At 42.5% G+C, this 18,796-nt stretch overlaps 1 long non-coding RNA gene across 1 annotated transcript; it reads right to left on the reverse strand.

Annotated features, from left to right (window-relative positions):
* Window positions 1–68: 68 nt before the first annotated feature.
* LOC118162561 lies at window positions 69–16,922 on the reverse strand. Its single transcript, XR_004748511.1, has 4 exons — window positions 16,912–16,922; window positions 13,136–13,143; window positions 7,912–7,927; window positions 69–233 (listed from the first exon to the last, which is right to left on the reverse strand). It is a non-coding gene; the product is annotated as an uncharacterized LOC118162561 (long non-coding RNA).
* Window positions 16,923–18,796: the final 1,874 nt, after the last annotated feature.

Consider the following 18,796-nt stretch of genomic DNA (forward strand, 5'->3'; position numbering starts at 1 on the left):
GATTGCTGTGCAAGTTGGGACTATATAAATGAAGTGCTTCAGGATTTTTTTATAGTATGTTAAAATACACTGCTTTTTAAATCTGCATTCTGCTCTGCAGTGCAAACCACATCTACAGAGAAGAAAAGTTGCAATAGAGAAAAGTAGCTCCAGTAAGCTACAGGACTGAAATAAATGGTCAAATATTAGGATGGTCTGTGTTTTCCTGTTGTAGGAACAGAAATTATAGGCTACTATGCCTCCTAGGTTCATCTTATCCCATAGCCTATTACTGCATGCTTGCGGTATTAGGTAAATTGGAGCAAAATTCAAAAGCTATGTAAAACTACCCCGATCTTCTCATGGATATAATTAAGTCATTTTAAGTGAAGACTGTATATAGTCTCAAACAGTAACTTCTTCTGTAACTATATGTTATCATTTCTTGAGTACTGCTCCAAATACTGTCAGGTCAAATATTCATATAACATTCTGTCTGGTTGGAATACTTTTGTTTACTAAATTACACTGAGTAAAATTTTCATTAATCCGTTTACTATGCCTTCCAGTCCCACAAAACATTGACATGTATGAGCAATTCATTATCTTGAATTAGTCATCAGCCTTCGTCTTTCTTTTACTGCCTCTGGTATTCCTCATGGTTTCTGTTAGCCTAGAATATATTCTTAATATCCATAGATTCTGCAAGTGGGCTATGTATCTCTTTTTATGGATCAACACATATCTAAAATAATACTGTTCCAATACAAATCCTTAGAGCACTCGATTGTTGATATTTGTCAGGTTGACAACTAACCATCCTTGTGACTTTCTTCTTGTACTTTACTTTCGAACTCTCATTCCATGCCCGTTTAGATTCCTTAATAGTTTTATTTGGAAGATTGGCTCAGAACCTTCTAAAGAGTCCAGCCAGGTGTTAACCCTTTGCAAGATACATGGGGTTTTGATACTGAATTCTCATTGATTAGAGATGTGTGGTTTTAAAAATTTTAGACTGGTTTGTTGTTCTATTGGTCTTTTATTTTGCTTTTTAATAATTTCAGCCCATTTGCCTGGTCCTTGAGGTAGAAAGCACTGGTAGGTAATAGTCTGAAGAGCTATTAATAGTTCTGCTCACCTGGTTAACAACGCGTGACTTTTTCCTGAAGTTAGGTACAATGTAGTTGTCTTTTATTTTTCCTTTTGAAGGCTTTAGATCTAAAAGATTAACGGATACATACTTAGAAAATATTTTGGTTAGTTACCTGATGTTGAATGTGATAGATACCTGTGACAATTTGTAGATCTAACTAGGTCTCAAAACACCCAACAGATAAGGCCTGTCACTTTTTTCTTGCACATCACACACGGAAGAGTGGTTAGCCTAGTCAGTGGCAAAGCCAGCAGCAGAACTGCTCGTTTGCCATTTAGAGATTGCCCACTACAGCATCGTTGTTGATCAGGAGTGATGATTGATTTCTTCATCCATGAGAGTCATTCTTATTTTATAAGTAAAGACAAAATGGATTAAATTTTTGAAGAAAGCCTTTAAAAAGGAGATGAAGGCTGCTAGTAGAGATCTTTTGGTTTGTTTGCTTATAAATGTAGGCACACTTTTGTATTTGCAAGGTAGAGTGTCAGCTTTCTATTTAGCGTACACATAAGCACGCATCCAGCCTAATAAATATTTCAGGTGGATGTTGGAATGAAACCAACATTTTAATTGTGAAGTAAAATTCTCAGTAGTTAGTGTTTTGTTATAGTTTTGGAATAATTATAGAAAATTGAGATTAGTCTGTCCCTTCCTCTACTGCCCATTTAATATCTGCGTCTTCTCATTAAATCTTTCTAAAATTTGTTGGCTTTTTTGTTGCATATAAATGGTCCAGAAGTAACCTAACTGTGGACGGGAGTGCAAGTATGGCAAGTAGATGTCAGGCTGATACAATATTCAGCTTCCTCTGTGCAGCTGCTGGCAGTAGCCAAGGTTTATACTACAATTTTTCATCTGGGAGAGAGGAGAAAACACTTTAAACCACTACCCAGAATAGATAGTGCAGTAGCTAAATTGCAAAGTGTAGGAATTGACAGAATTGTAAATTATCACAGGAAATACTGTCAAAATGGAAACTTTGCAAGGTATAAGACCAAAACCATACTCTTTGACTTACACAGATGAAAGTAAGGGTAGTGTATATAATTCATGTGCTACCACATCCATGAGTAAGTACAGGAGCTGGTCAAGAAGATGACAGGTTTAGGAAAAGTGGCAGTACTTCAACTGTGGAATACTTTTAAAGAAATTACTGGGCATCAACATGTGCTGAAAATTAATATTTTAGTTAATGCTAACTGAATTTTAACTGCTGGTTAATGAAATTGCACCAACTGTAATATTTACAAATACCAGCAAAGCAATAACAACAGATTTTTTTAATGTTTTATTTGTATGCCATTGACTATTTCTTGTGTTTCAGATTAGGCAGCAGCCTAATGTTAAGACAGTCCTGGGAGAAGATAACAAAACCTAGGGTGGTTCTGTTGTTGGAATATAAAAATGTTTGAGGGGTTTGGAGGGGTTTTCAGGGCGCAGAAAGGAAGAGAGGCAGCAGAGGTGGGGTGTTGAGGACTTTGTAGCATGTTTGTAGGAGTACCCCAAGTTAACAGACTCAAACCGTTAATCCTGCATCTTCATAGATAATATAACAGCTACTGAGCGTTCACTTCAGTAAGTGAATTGAACTCAGCATGACAACACGAGGATGCCTGCTAGGCAGTATGCAAGGGTCCAAGGTTTATTTACATGAAAAAGGCTGCGCAGAGCAGATTTATGCAGCGTTCAGGAAAGATGCAAAGAGTTTACCATTCCTCTTGACTTCCACAGAGGCAGCAAGGCCACATCCAGAGCGCTTTAATAAACCATGGCTGTTTTTGTTGTCCTATAGAAAAACCTGCCCTGATCATAGTATTTCTTACTGATAGAGAAATTGGGGCCTGTGTACAAGTGCTACTTAAATTCATCACTGTAGATAATGGATTTAGGTGGAGACGGTCAGGGATTCTGGTTTCATAAGAACCAAGATTTCATTGCCGTGCTAGATGGCTTTGAAATAAAAGGATTTTTTGGGTGAGTTGGAGGTTATTCTATTTTTATGCATAAATATAGCAAACTGGCTGATGTGTATTGATGGGTGTTAATGAAAGTGACTATAGGTTTTATACCAATGCCGGTTTTTATTTAAGAAAATGTAATGGATAACTCGATATAATGTAAGAGTTAAAGTTTCACTATCCTGCCTTTATTTCATCTTGTTAAATCTAGCTTCTGTGTAAATGTTAAGGATTTTTTTTCCTCACTTTGCATGGGGAAAGCATTCTAGCAGCTGTTACAACACTACGCAGCAAATAACACCACTACGAGCCGTGAGTATCGTATGTACTGATGTGAATATAGTCAGAATAAATGTTTTACAGGGCTTTTCACTGGACGAGGCCCAGTAAATATAGACGTATTTGATGCAAATAAGCAGAGGAAATTTTTTTGTGTACGCACTTAACACCGTGAGCATCTCAGCTCATCATATCCCTTGATGTTCGGCTACCTATTTGTTTAGACTAACACTTTCAGACGTGCCCCTAGCAGCCGATATCTGATAATCGCTGCTGAGGTTGTGTAAACCCTGTGCTATTCTGCCCAAATCCTGTAAGAGGACTGATCTGCTAGTCCCTCTCCAGCCCCTCGTGCTCTCACCTTCCCTTCTCAGATGACTGCCCCTACCACAAGGCTATAGAGTAGTGCACTAGAACAAAACTGAAAATGAGTGGCAGAAACAAAGCCTTTACATACATATCCTACAACAAAATCTTTTCCTAGATCTGTGTGCGCTTTCTCATGAAATCTTACTTGAAAAATAAATTCAGATTGCCAAAATAAGAAGAAAGATGTGATTTTAAAGTTGTCTGAGTAGCAGGGAATAGCAATGCAGTTGTTTTTATCATCATGTAGAGGTTTTACTGGTATTTACAGTCATAGGGGAAAAAAGATCATGAAAGCAGCCCATTACTGCAGTACATTGTTGAAGTGGGAAGACTTTCAAATAGAGGGAAAATACAAAGAAATAGAACAGCAACCATCAACACTTAGACACACAAATTGGCCCTCAAATAGCGGCAAGGAAAGAGGATTTGGAAAACCACATTTTAAACCTGCATTAAAGAGATAATTGGGAGGCAGCGAAGGGAAAAAAAGCCACTGCAGTTCTGGGGTGCATGACCAAATACTGCAAGGCAGGGAGTGTAAATGGGAGCGCTCCTGCTCTGAGACCAGTAATTCTGCATGAAATGCTGCATTAGTTTTGGGGTCAGCATGTTACTCACACAGCGAAAGAGAAGAATGCCAATGTGCTACCATATGAAAAATCATTACAGTAACTTCTGAAAGCCAAAAGAAAGCTTAATCATGGATAATCTTAGGTAAATGCACAGGGAAGAGGAGAGAATTAGAGTGATTTGGCGTGCCTATAGTACAGAATAGTGAAAGAAGGTAAGCAGCTACTGAAGTTATTTCACCAAACACCAGCAGGGAGCTGGGGATGGGACACCTCTTGATGCTAAGATAAGAAAAATTAATTTCCCCAGGAGCTTAGAAGATGTTGCTTTGGTTACTTGTAAATTTTAAAACTATTTGGCACACACAATAATAATAATAATTAAAAAAAATAGAAAAATGGATTGGGAAAAGGCAAAAAAAATATATATATATTAAAAATCCTATATTGCATTAGTAGAGCAAGAGGTGAACTAAACTGACTTTACTTGTTTTTCTGCCTTTAGATTTTACAGTCGTAAAGTGACTGTGTAATCAGATGGCTGTTTGTCAGGAGGTGAGCTCCCAAGAGCACCTGGACAAGGTGCCACCTGCAAGAATTAAACAGGCTTTCATGGCTTCTTTGTGATGATTTGCTGCTGAAATTCCTCTTCAGGTTAAGGTGCCTTCGTGGGATTTCTATTACAGAGGAATCGGAGCAGTAAGGGAAATGAAGCAGTAGCTTGTTTCTCCCTCCCTACCTCCCCACCCCACATCCCCAGCCTCCCTCCCTTAGCTTTGGTTCATTTCCTAGGGAAAAACAGCTCTGTGGTCTTGCTACCAAGCTGTAGAAGTAACTGATTCCTGATTTGTGTCTGTTGATCCAGCAGGACTTGTGAGGTCACTTACTAAAGGGAAATGTGAGGCTATTTATCCACCCTTCACCACCGGAGATTAAAAACAACTGCAGTACTCACATGCTGTGCACTGTGAGCTCTTGTCACAGTCCACGCTGGGAGAGCACGTTTGTTCCAGTGCAGAGGCACAGGGGGATCTAAGCATGTGTAAAATGCAGTCGTATTTTGCCTCAGATATAAAGTAGCCATCGTCATATAAATTGTTATGTAAACCACATGCTGCTTGGGGAGCATCTGCATATGTTACATGTATTTTTTGTTCAATGTGGGAGGTTTTAATTACTTTCTAGGAAATTAAGACTTTTTTAAAGGTCTTGAATACTCTGAGCGACTGCATCTAAAATGCCCTCCAGCAATAACAGAAACAGAGCAAGGGATGGAAATAGAATGTAGGCATTGCACTTTCCACACAGAGATTTTTTTTTTTTAAAATAATAATAATAATAAAAAATTACATGTGTTTACTATTGCCACAATCCCAATGTCTCATCATAACCATTTGGTAGCTTAGATTTCATAAAAGCTTTGACCCCACTGCAGGATTTTGAAAGTGATACATGGATTCAAGGTAGTTAAGCCAAATACAATTAGATGTATTTATTTTACAGCTCCTTGAAGTTGCAGAGAAAACTATAATTTAAATTTGCTTTATGAAGCCAGAATGGGGTTGGAACTAATACATGCAAAGAGTAAATGCCTCTTAGATTTGAGGGTTTAAACTTTAAAAATTCAGCTAGTTTTCCTGCTGAACAAAAAAAAAGAGCGTACATAAACCATAAATCCTGTGAGTTCTGCAGGCTCTCATCACAGATGGAAGTAAGGAAAACAGGGAAATTTCAGCTGGCTGATACTCTGAAATACAGCCCTGGAGCAGGTTATGGCATGTACTACCATTTTGCTACATGCTAGCACAGCACCTACCAGAAAGGGTTGTTACGATGACAGAGCCCAAACCGATGGCATAAGGAGAGTAACACGCACCCCATAGTGTGCACTGGGTACGTTCTGGTTCGAGGCACCAGTATTTCTTCCTGAAGGTGTTTGGGTGTTCTGTTTACTTTTAAAAAGCCTCTTCACTGACACGTAGTGATGGGGATCTTCTTTAGATCGGGCCTATCCGGGTATGCCAATAAAGGTCTCTATTAGTAAAGGTGGAGATGTACAAAACTGATGGGTGTCCCTGTCCATGAGGAGCAGGGTGGATACAGCAGAGGGAATAATGACAGGAATAAAGAGAGCAAAGGGTTGCTTCTCACAGGACTGAAGGGTTTGATTTCCCTTTGCTTCAGATTATTATTATTTTTTTTGGTCAGGTTTTTATTTGACTATGTGGAAAAATATTGCCTTTCAGTGTATGCAGATTTCTGTTTCCAGATCCAAGACCCTTTGCATTTGAAGTTTGGTTTCAGGCCGTTGAAAGGTACAAACTCTCTGCAGAGTGGAAATCTGAACACGGAGTGCAACTGCCCAGGAGAATGGTGATACATCATTTCCAGGGTTTGTTGAGGTCTTATATTTTAACAGTGTCAGCCTTCCCACTCTGTTGCAAGCACAATTTACACCCCTTCTGTCTCCTAAGAGGAAAGGAAATAGAGGCGACAAAGATGTTCCCAGAGGAGTGACTAATCTTTACCCTTCAGGAGCGTTCAAGGATAGCCACCTCTACTAATCATTAAATAGTTGTTTTTCAAACAAGAGAAAAAATAAAATAAATGCCAAGCAGTTAATTCCATTTCCCAAGTGCTCTGTAATGCGCATCATATTCTATTCAGCTTCTCATAGTCATTACCAGATAGAAATTAGGTCTAGCAATGAATGGTCAGTATGATGCTGTCAGCAGTACACATTTCAATTTTAAATTTAAAATGGAGTCTGTTGTCTGCCTATATCAGCTATTAACTTTACTGTCATTGTCACAAAGCCATCAATCTCACTCTGTCCCAAACCCATTTTCTGTGTAGAGTCAGCCCATCTTCCTCATTTCCTACACATGCAGATTTTAAATCATCTTGTAAGCCTTGTACTGCACCAAAGGTTTAAGGCTGTAAGACTTGGCAGGCTTCTTTTTTTATTTCCCCCCCACTAACGTACATTCAGTATCTACTACCAGATGACAGATTGCAGCTATTCTCTGGACTGGATCATGCCAGAAACAAGAAAACAGAAAAGAAACCCTATAAGCTGATATGAAGTGGATGAAAGCCTTATTCCACTGAGGCTGGTGGCAAATACAGTAGAACTTAATTTCCAAGTAATTACTATAAAAATTGTTTCAGAGAGAGTGCACAAAGCATCCTTTGTAGGCAGGATCTTGTACATTTCAGAGATGACCTCTGCTTGTGTAGCATCAAGGCATCCGAGAATATCAGATGTGCCCTGGTTTGTTGCCTTCTAGTTTAATGTGGGGGAGTTTGTTACCAGAACATTTTAAGCCTTTAAAAGCAAGAGTCTTCAGTTCTGGATTTTGCCTCTCTTCCTGGTCTAACAATGTCTAAGAACATTGACTTCTATGGCCCATAAATTTCCTCAAATTTTCCAGAAGAGCACAGCTTAGGGAGCATATATACAATTGGAGAGATATGGATTTGATGGATGGACTATTAGAGAGATAAGGAATTAGCTGGATGGACATATCCATTACAGTCAATGGCTGACTGTCCAAATGGAAGCCTGTAATGAGTGGTGTCCCTCAAGGGTCTGTACTGGGACCAATACTATTTAATATCTTCATTAATGACATTGACGGGGGACTGACTGCACCCTCAGCAAGTTTGCAGAGGACACCAAGCTGAGTGGTGCCCTTGATGCACTAGTGGGAAGGGATGCCATCCAGAGGGACCTTGACAGGCTTGAGAAGTGGGCCCATGAATGTCATAAAGTTCAACAAGTCCAACTGCAAGGTCCTTGGTCAGAGCAATCCCCAATATCTGTAAAGACTGAGTGATGAATGGATTGAGAGCAGCTGTGTAGAGAGGGATTTGGGGGTACAGGTGGATAAAAAATTGGATATGAGCTGGCAATGTGCACTTGCAGCACAGAAAGCCAATTGTATCCTGGACTGCATCAAAAGAATCATGGCCATCAGGCCAAGGGAGATGATTCTCCTCCTCTGCTCTCTTGAGACCCCACCTAAAGTACTTCATCCAGCTCCCAGGCCTCAGTACAAGAAAGACATGGACCTGTTGGTGCAGAGGGCCACAGAAATGATCAGAGGGACAGAACACCTCTTTTATGAAGAAAAGCTGAGAGAGCTGGGGTTATTTAGCCTGCAGAAGAAAAGATGCTGGGAAGAATTTATTGTGGCCTTTCAATATCTGACAGGAGATTATACGAAACATGGAGAGTATTTACCAGGGTCTGCAGAGACAGGAAGAGGGGCAATAGTTTTAAACCCAAAGAAGTTAGGTTAGTTTGGATATAAGGAAGACATTTTTTATGCTGAGCGTGGCGTAACACTGGAATGGGTTGTCTGGAGAAGTTGTGGATGCTTCATCACTGCAAGTGGTGTTCACTTGAAGTCCCTTGGTTTGTTCAGCCCAGAGCAGAGCAGGCTGAGGGGAGGCCTCATGGGGCCTGCAGCTCCCTCAGGAGGGGAGCAGAGGGGCAGGCGCTGAGCTCTGCTCTCTGGGGACAGCGACAGGACCCGAGGGAACGGCATGGAGCTGGGACAGGGGAGGGTCAGGCTGGGGGTTAGGAAAAGGTTCTGCACCCAGAGGTGGTCGGGCAGTGGGACAGGCTGCCCAAGGGCAGTGGTCATGGCACTGAGCCTGCTGGAGTTCAAGAAGCCTTTGGACAATGCTCTCAGACACATGGGCTGAATTTTGGGTTGTCCTGTGTGGAGCCAGGAGTTGGACTCAATGACCCCTGTGGGTCCCTTTCAACTCAGGATATTCTATTTTTCTGTGATTCTATAATTGTGATGTGAAGAGTTCCTTGAATAGAATACTTGCTTCTGATCTTCAATTTACACTACAAACATGACATCATTCAAGCAAGAGTCTTCTATAATAGCTACAGAGAAGCTTCTGCCTCTTTGTTTCCATGACAGAAAGCTGATTTATTAACCTACATCTCACTGGGAAAAATGTAAAGGGACAAATTTGTTAAATACATTGTGATGTTTTGTTATGCCACTTCATAACACAGAAAGCAATGAAATTTATATGTAATTTTGGTCACTTGCATTGTTGTTGAGCATTGATTGGTCACATAGTCAACTGCATTTGTTTAATGTACCTGAATGCTAAACCAAATGTGGGGCACTTGGAACCTGAGTACTCCAAGAGCTCTATTGGCCCTTTAAGTGCTGTGTCCAACAACTAAGGTAACACTATTTGTTACAAATCTTGTGTTCCGATCCCATCCCACCCTGTAGATATCTATATTACTGTAATGAAATGCCTAGGTTTTACTTACTGGAAATCACAGACTTGCTAAGCCTTAATGTTACTGAGCTGCTCTTAGCTCCAGACAGTCTCTAAGTGTTGGCAAAACTCCCATACTGACCCCTTCTTCCCCTCACCCTCTTGGGAGCTGGGGCTGGCAGGCATTTTCTATGTGAGGCACAAAAGACTGTGCAATGAGATGCAACACCCATCCCATTGGTGATTAAAGCACTTCCATGAAAGACCCAAATCCATGTCTTTGACCTTTGGTGTCACATCCAAAGAGGGATGCAGCAGCATGAAACAGACCTGAAAGGAGCCGACTTTATATCCAGAAGGTGCACTCTGATATGCAAGTCTTTTTCTGCATACATAGAAACCGCACTGCAAAAAGAGAAAGCAAACATGTATTTCATAAAAACTGAAAGATGACACAGAGTATGTACATAATTTATATCTGTTGGAAGATACAGCTTCTGAGTGCAAATCAAATAGCTGCATCCAGAAAAGAGAAGAGTAAAAAGTATGACACAACAAGAACCAAGCCAGTACTTCCTTCACTTACAGCAGCAATGGCCAAAGGATAAAGAGAGAGGTGGTACTGTGTAAGGAGGCCCGCAGAAGCCAGGTGCCCAGGGTATTTGCACCTTGGAAATATGTCACAAGCCACAATGAACTGCTTCACTCGTCAACGAGCAGCTCAGATGTGTTGGCCCTTAAATGTATGTGACAGCTCAAATGGCAGCAGGGGCTTTTCCTGCAGTCTTTGTAACATCCATCAGCATTGCTTATGGTCCTGTAACACTGCTGCCATTATGAGACTGAATTTCTAATTACAGGCTTCAGCCTGAGACATGGTTGCAACACCTTCTCACCAGAGTTTTGCCAAATTGCCAGAAAATACTCTGTTAGAGAAAATACACTACACACACTCTGTCTTACACTTTCTTCACGCACTCATAACCGGTGCTTAAAAAACAGAGCCCTATAACTCCTCATTGCAAACCCACCTGTGTACCAACAGCTGCACACACAAAATCCCAAACCTAAGCTCCCATTATTCACATTTTGAACAGCTGGAAAAAAGCAGCACACTCCTTTCCGATGGAAACAAGCATTCTTGGCTAAGTCAGTAGATCTGCAAAGCCTGACAGGACTTCAATAGCTGGCTGAGAGCCTTCACCAGTCCTTGGAAGGATGAGCCTGCCCCACCACTTGTCTTCTAGGTCTAAATAAGGGAAGAGGACAGCTAGGACCAATTATAAGAAGAGGCTTTACAGCAGGAGAACAAAAGTGTCCTGGACTTAGCTTCAGCCAGTCAGTTAAGGATTGTGGAGTACTCAGGAGACCCTGATCTTCACTCTGTTTTTATTACATCAGGGAAGGGTCTCTGGTTTGAAAAATGTAGCACCACTCCATTTGTAAAATAAGAAGGATAATAACGCTTCGTTGCGGGCCTCTACACTTTATTAGTAGCTGAAGTCTAGAATTAGGTTGGCACTGTGCAAGGCATGAGGAATGCTGCTGTCTCCAATGGCTTTTAAACAATGAATTATAAATTACAAGCCTGGAGCTCTCAAGTGGCCAGAATGTGATATCACTGCATCGTTTTGGCAATGCTTGGCCTTGTCTGGATGGCGATGTCATATCGGAGTAGGGAGGGTTGTAAGAGCACCGATCAACAGAGGATGATATGTTTTCAGAAAGGGTGTGTTAAAAACAGAGGTATATCCCTTCCTGAATTGCACAAAAGAGGCATTTCAATTGTTGAGGATGGGCTGGAGCATGGAGAGGACGATAAAGGTATCACCGAGGTGTGATGTACTGGCTGAGAGGGAACGGGAGCAGGAAATACTGCCGCTGGTGCCATAGGTCAGAGCAGTGCTCTGCGGAGCCTTGAAGGAAACCGTGAGTAGCTTAAATTTAATGCAGGAGGCCAAAGGAAAATGATGGAAGAATTCAGAGGTGCCGCTGTTGAGGCAGATGATTTACCGAGGCATTTGAAATAGGTTGCAAGGGAAAAAGATGAAAATGAAGAGGAGGCTGTGGTAGTCTTGAGGAGAAATGATCAGGGCATGACCACAATTTTTGTTGTATGGCTGACAAGGGTGAGAAGTTGCACATGGCAAAGTGATGTAATTTAGTAAATGTCTGGATCTTGTCGCAGACAGGGAGAGACGAGTCTCAGGAGATTTAATTAATGTATAGAAGTCCTTGTAGAAAATTGCTAAGTGTTGCTATGCCCAGAAGTTTCTCAAGAAGTAGAAAGGAAGATGAAAGATGGTCACGATTCCCTGATTTCAAAAAGAAATTCAGCAAGAGTGGCAACCTGTGCTTCCTGTCCAACAATGAACATTTGGACCTATTGGCTCCCTATGCATAGAAAGCACAACAAAGACCCATTTCTTGCTTCTTGGGCCTCCAGAGGCTTCCCTCTGAATGATGTCTGAAACAGTTCAATAAATCTTTATGGAGACATAAAGTATAAATTCTATAATGATATCATACTGACTTGTTATAGACAAGCTACTCTTCCAAAAATGTTTTCACATGTTCATTTATCTCTCTTTGGAGAATGCAGTGTGCCAATTTCTGAGACAGAACAAAATTATCATATATTATTTTTGGATGTAAGCAATTTGTGGTTAGCCTTACACTGGCAAAACAGTGTACCAAACTCCTGCTTTCAAAACCAGGCAAGTTTATTGGACGGAGTGTGAAGGAAGGAGGAGAAACTTTCATGTAACCCAAATAACATGGCACGTTCTGCCAGCCTACAATAAGACTGAAGCTGGAGTAGCTCAGCAAGAGAAGATGAAGAATATTAATGTATCAAAATATCTATATGTGGGTGCAAGAAGCATGGAAAATAAGCAGCAGGCACTAGGAGACACACTGAGCAATGAAGTTTATGAACTAGTGGGCCCAGCTGAGACAAGGTAGGCTCATTCTTGTCAATGCTTTGAATGTCAATAAAGAAGGATACAGTCTGCACAGCCCAGGAGAGGCACAGTGGCCCGATACAGCTGTGTTTTCTCATTGGTGTGGTGGATGCAATTGGCGTAAAATGATGTGCTGTTCTCTTGAAGAAGCTTAAAATTAGGGGATCAGAAGAAATAATACACATGATGGATGCAGGGTGGCATTTTTGTTCCTGAGCTGTTGGAAATTCCTAATCTGCTGAATAAAATGGATGTAAATGTGTTTGTGATGAAAGACAACACAAGCATTTTTGTTAAATGCACATTCATAATTCCTTAGTGAAGCTACAAAACACTGGATGCTCTGTTTGAATGTAGAGTATATTCTTATGAAGTTTCCTAATTGCAATAATTAGTACCAGCCATGGGATGGGCCACCCACTTCTCTTTCCCACTTTGATGTCAGCTGCTCAAGGGAAGAATGTAAATAGAGGCTGGACTGAAAATGCAAACACTTCTTGAGGGCTCTGGCCTCAGTATTGTAGCCCTGAGTTGCTGTTTTAAGGCTGAGCATCTGAAGCATACAGGAAAGAGCTATACTATGAAAGGTGAAACCATAAAGAAGACATTTTAGTCTCCCCCCAGGCACTGGTCCTTTGACCATTAATGGTTTGTACTTTTCTTTTGCACACTGAGTGTGTTGATCACTGAAATCCTACATGCATTACCCGAATTCCCGTGCTCTGAGCACACAGACAGATGGGTTTGGGTGAAGCAGGCTCAGCTTTTTGGTTGTAACTCATGGCACACCACTGGATGGGTTGCATGTTCCTTGCTGGAGATGCCTGTAGGCAGGTAGGCACAGCCGAAGCCTTGTTCATGAAACACTATGGGGAAATTACAGACATCTTCTGAGAATACTTTCAAGGCATTCTCACGTGCCTCTGAATTGGCATTTTTTGGGTACAAGGTCCTGGTTTGTATTGGGTAGTGATGGGACTTGAAATGTTATCCCCTGGTGTATAATCTGGTCGGCATTCTGCATAGCTGGCCTCCTCTCCTCAAGATTTCGGTTTCATGTCTGGCTGCTGTGGAGCACATGACAATATGAAACCATCACATTTGACCACAGCTGTACAGGGTACTAAAATACTTCGAGGAAGTTTCCTGGGCTGGAACAGACAAACAGAGAGCCTCACAGGCTACTTAACCAAGAGTGAACGTTACCCAAAGGCAGGCACAGCCTCCATCCCCTCACATTGCTTCTGGCCTCAGGAGGGACCAACGCTGCTTGCAGCCAGCAGAATGTTTTATGCCCAAGGCATTGCTGCAGTACCCTTTCCAGCAATTTTTCTAGCACTCACACATAACCAAAAGCTGTCTGGATGACACTGTACGTGCAGCTGGTACTTAAGACCCTTCAGTCCCAATCAGCAGATGCACGTCCTGCTTCCCCCTGTCATGGGGCTCACTGCAGCCTGCACACAGCTGTGCTTGCTGCCTCCCCACCACTGAAAGCTAATGCCCCAGTCCTTACCCAGCAGAACTGCACCTGTTGAGCCTCCTTCCCAGGCTTTAGATTAGCCTAAATGCTTTTGAGCGGTAGATACATCCTTGTCTGGATCAGTTAGAAGACTGGGAATGCCTGTTTGACTAAGCTGTCCCTAATCCTTTAATGGGGAAGCTTTTATCTAGCAGAACTGGTGAGCAGGAGGAAGGCTTGTTAGCAGAAAATATTGCACTGCTGCATTTATTATTATTATTATTATTGTTATTATTATTATTATTTGGCAACTCCACAGCAGACTGCAAGGCTTTATACACATGCATGTGTCAAAGCAAACCATGCTGCTCTGCTGACTGCAGCCTCCTGGGAGTCAGGAAGGAGGTACATTGGAGATAGGTTTGGGATGAGATATTGCAATCTGCAACTGCCCTGTGTGGATTATTAAATCAGCACTTTTGGGTACAAAAACTGTGTGGGACTGTCAACACTAAATATGTCAGTCACAGGTAGAAACTGCCTGGCGTCCTGCAATTCTTATTTGCATGAAATCAAAAATAGTAGGAGGAAATCTGCCCGCAGCAGACTTTCAATTTACGTCAGCCTGCCAAACTCTTCAGCGACAGAAAGCCTCTGTGTGAACACTTAGTCATCTCCTTCATTTAACATCCAGTGGGTGTAATGTTTGGCAGCCTAGCCTTCTGAAGAGACAGCCCTGGTATTTCATTTTAGCACATTATCCCATTATATTGAGCACTGTAGTATCCCAGTGTAAGGAAAGCAATGAAAACCTGTAACTGTATGTGCACAAGGGGCACAGTCACCACTGGCTTGTCTGGGGCCACCCAAGTGCCTGTGATTAACAATTAACAAAGGGTAACTGAAGGAGCAGGGGGAGCACTGAGGCTGCCTGGGCTGGCCAGGGAGGGCACAAGGCCAGTCCCCTGGGCTTTGCTGGCCCTCCCCAGGGATATTAATGGGGCCAGGCCATGGCTCACAAATGGCCTGACTGGTGGAGGCCAGAGGCTGCCCAGTGCCTGAGCTGGGGGATTCTGGCAATGGCCACAGGCTGCACTTAGATGTCTTTTTAGACATCGAAACCCATCCAAATGTCACCCTACCAGGAATCAAAAGCAGGTTTTCAAAGATACCCTGCTGGATGCATGATGCCTAGTGCAAGTTTAGAAAATACCGAAGCACATGACATTGATGGGAGATGTCTGCTAAATCTTTTTTTTTTTTTTTTTTAACAAACCCTGTGATATTGCATTTACACCTACTTTTGTGGAATTTAAAATCCAAGGCCCAGACAGCTCTACAAGGGCACCAAGCTTTCAATGACATTCATGTAGCTGGCAAGTAAGAGCAAGACTAATGAACTTACAATAAAAGCACCATGATGCCTATTTTTTGGACATCCCAGGTGCAAAACACAAAATGAGAGTAGGCACACTGAGATTAAGCCACCGTACTCAAACTGTGCTGTCACAGAGGCTGGCTGGCATCGAGTGACCTGTGTTGAAGCCACAAGCAGGCTGCCTGCTTGGAGGAACCCTGGCCCATTCCTGCTCCTAGACCTTGGCTGGATGCTCTTTGGCAGACCAAGAGGTGGCACAAGCCAAGGAAGTTTCCAGGAACCATTACGATGATTTAAAAGTGCATGTGATTGAATTTCAGTTTTCCTAGAAGCACCCTGGCACATTGTAGGTGACCAATGCAGACACACTCATGGGCACCATACAGCCTGCTGGGATGAACTGCGGTGGCAGGAGAGACTTGTTATTCACCTTCACCATGTGCTGTGGCCACCAGGCTGCAGCACGGTGTGCTGGCTCATATACCCTTAGCAATCTTGTTTTTATTTTATTTTATTTTATTTTATTTTTATTTTATTTTATTTTATTTTGTGCATGTCACTGCTTTCTCACTATTTCTCTCAACCTTGAGCAACTCCCTGCTTTGTTGACCAGCCATGGTGTGTCTCAGACCTTTATCTACCTCCAGGCAATTTATAGGGGACCTGAACAGCACAGGGTGTGCAGCAGAAAATCCTGGGAGAGCTCCACACTAAGCAGAAGTGAAATCCCTCACTGGTGTTTTGTGCCCTTTAGAAATAGGAATTAGATGCTTTAAAATGTTATCCGGAGATAAACTAGAGGGAGCTGATGTGATGGCTTTGAAACCTTGTAGCAGGCAGTGATGACATGAACATCCCTGTAATTCCATGAATGTTGAGGGCAAGGAGGTGGATATTTTTATTTACAGCTAGCCTGTGACTCGATCCTGTTAAGGTATGCTTGTTAATAGGCCTGATACGAGTGGGATTACTCTCATTACTCCTGAAAGCAGTGAGCCCACTGGCAGAATAAACATTGGCAGGATCAGGTATCAGATGAGTCATCTTTTCTGAACACAAAAAGCCAGCGAGCCAGTAAATAAACATGTTAGCTAAATTAACTACCACAGGTAAACTCTGTGTCATTTTAAAATACCCTTGGGATAACCACCACCGCGTACTTAAATCTCTGGCATAAAGCAAGCCTAACACCGTCCCACCCCACAGCCACCCCTCTGGGCTTCGCTCCTCATGATTGAGCTGGGGTCTGGGGGTGAATAAATTGGTGGGGTGCAGTGAGGCGAACACCTGCAAGGTCAGCATCTGCTCTCCTCTGCTTCCTGTGCAACCCGCTTGAAGTCCATGGGGTCGCACCATGTAAATGAGAGGGGAATTGGGCTCATGGGGTCCCTGGCATAAGCATAACACTACGATATTCCCTCAGGGCATTTCAAATAACATTCAAGAATCAGTATAAGATCATAAGCATTAAACACGAAATAATGTTTAATTTGGGAACTGCTCCTTGAGGATTTAAAAATTAAATAACTAAAACCACATCACTATAATTAAGTAGGTGGACGTCTGAGTAAACTGATGCTAACAGCGCGAGGACGAAGCAAAGCAGGGCAGGACGCCTTGCCAACGCAGAGCTGTTCTCTGTGACAGCCTCCTGGTGGTTTTATTTCACACATCTTTCAAAGGACCAAACAATAACCTCTGCTAGGATCACGCCACAGTCAATTAGGCCTCACCTGTGGGAAACTCTCACCCATGCTCAGTCCATGTGTTTCTCACTAGATTTTATCCCGCTGGTCTTGGCTGGCCTCATCACTGGCATCCTTCATGGCAGGGAACTGAGCCCATCAGCAGGGCCCTCGAGGGGCTGCTTCAGTGGCCACTGGGCCAGTGGGAGCCTTCCCAGTCACACAGTGCGGGCACAGCGCTGGGCCCGTCCTCTGGTAAAGGCCTGTTGTCACAGGAGGTCTCGTCCTCCAGCAGAAAGCCGGCGTGTTTGTCTGGGGACTTCTGATTTGGGGTCATCCTGAGCAACAGCGAGGGCCTATTCTTCAGCGAGGCTGAGGAAGTCGCTCTGGATAATGCGGTCGTTGTCTGTGGAAGTCAGGCAAACGCACAGGACGTACACAGATGGTGTTCAGCACCAGAGAAAACAGAGTTGTTTAGGGAGTTTTGATGAATATGTCATCGCTGCATATGGATGCTGTGCCTTTCAAAAGAGAGAGCTGTGTGTTTGGTATGGACTTTTCTTGCATGAGGTGTCAGCTACAGAACTTTAATGAAGCAATTTTTTGTGTGTCTTTTCACCTCAGCACTGGATTGTCCACAAGACATATTTTTCCAATTGCATTTCCTTCTTAGAAGAAAACTGCAGCTGACAATGACACTTGAGATTCCTTCAGCTCTAGCCTTATTTTGACAGCATTGTAAATGAATTACGGGACCAATTTAGGCTGTACCATTAGCCACTGGTCCCATTTTCCCTGTGTTTTTGATACTATCTCTAGTATCCACTTCAAAGCTCTGTATGGGCTGGATGCCATGCGGTTTGACGGTGAGCTTTCACATTGAAATCCATACAAGTCTAGCACATGGGCAATTTCGCAGCATGGAAATGATGTTTCCAAAAATGTACAGTGTTGATATCTTTTCCTTGGGCATGGGGCCCACTCTCTGCCTTCTGAGCTGAGAAATGCTCCAGTTGTAGCAGTGGTTTTGTGGAATTTATTTAAAGAACAGATTCCCAGCTGCTGCAGACTTAATAGCTCCACTGATTTCTGTTTCCACCTGATAAAATTACAGCTCGTTTGTTTGTTTGTTGGCTTCATTTAAGGTCTGAATGGTGCTGATGATCCTCACAAGATACATTTCCTTCCGCATCTTCTGTTGAGACAGTGGTGCTGAATTGGGTTGAGCTGTGATGTGGGAACTCTTCATCTTATATGAACTGTCTGGTGAAATCAGGATACGTGGCAATGGGAGGAGTGTGATGGTCTTTGGTGGGGCTCAGTCGCCAAGCCCCGGGCCATCTGTCCTTCATTGCTCTTACCAGTGCCACAGAAGAGACGATAAGATGATGAGTCTTTTGACCTGGGAATAAAACTCTACTGATAGAACCCAGCTCTGGGGATAGATACGGCTCTGAATTTTTCTTGACCATTTAACAGAACAAAACACAGCAGAGCAAAACAGATGCAAAATGTTGTGATTTTGTAGAGCCACCCCATATCCATATAGGGTTCCTCTCCACACAGTTTGATTTCAGCTGTCTAAGGGCACAGTAGGAAAGGCAGTAGAGAATCAGACTGTGTCTTTTTAATATGGAGTTTTAGCTGTGTTTCATTTCAGTAATATTTCACAGGAGGTTTCTATGACTGACAAGCACCACATAAATAAAATATATTATCATTTCAAAAGCATAACCTGTAGG

Source organism: Oxyura jamaicensis, chromosome 2 (genome assembly GCF_011077185.1).
Source record: "Oxyura jamaicensis isolate SHBP4307 breed ruddy duck chromosome 2, BPBGC_Ojam_1.0, whole genome shotgun sequence".
Taxonomy (NCBI): Eukaryota; Metazoa; Chordata; class Aves; order Anseriformes; family Anatidae; genus Oxyura; species Oxyura jamaicensis.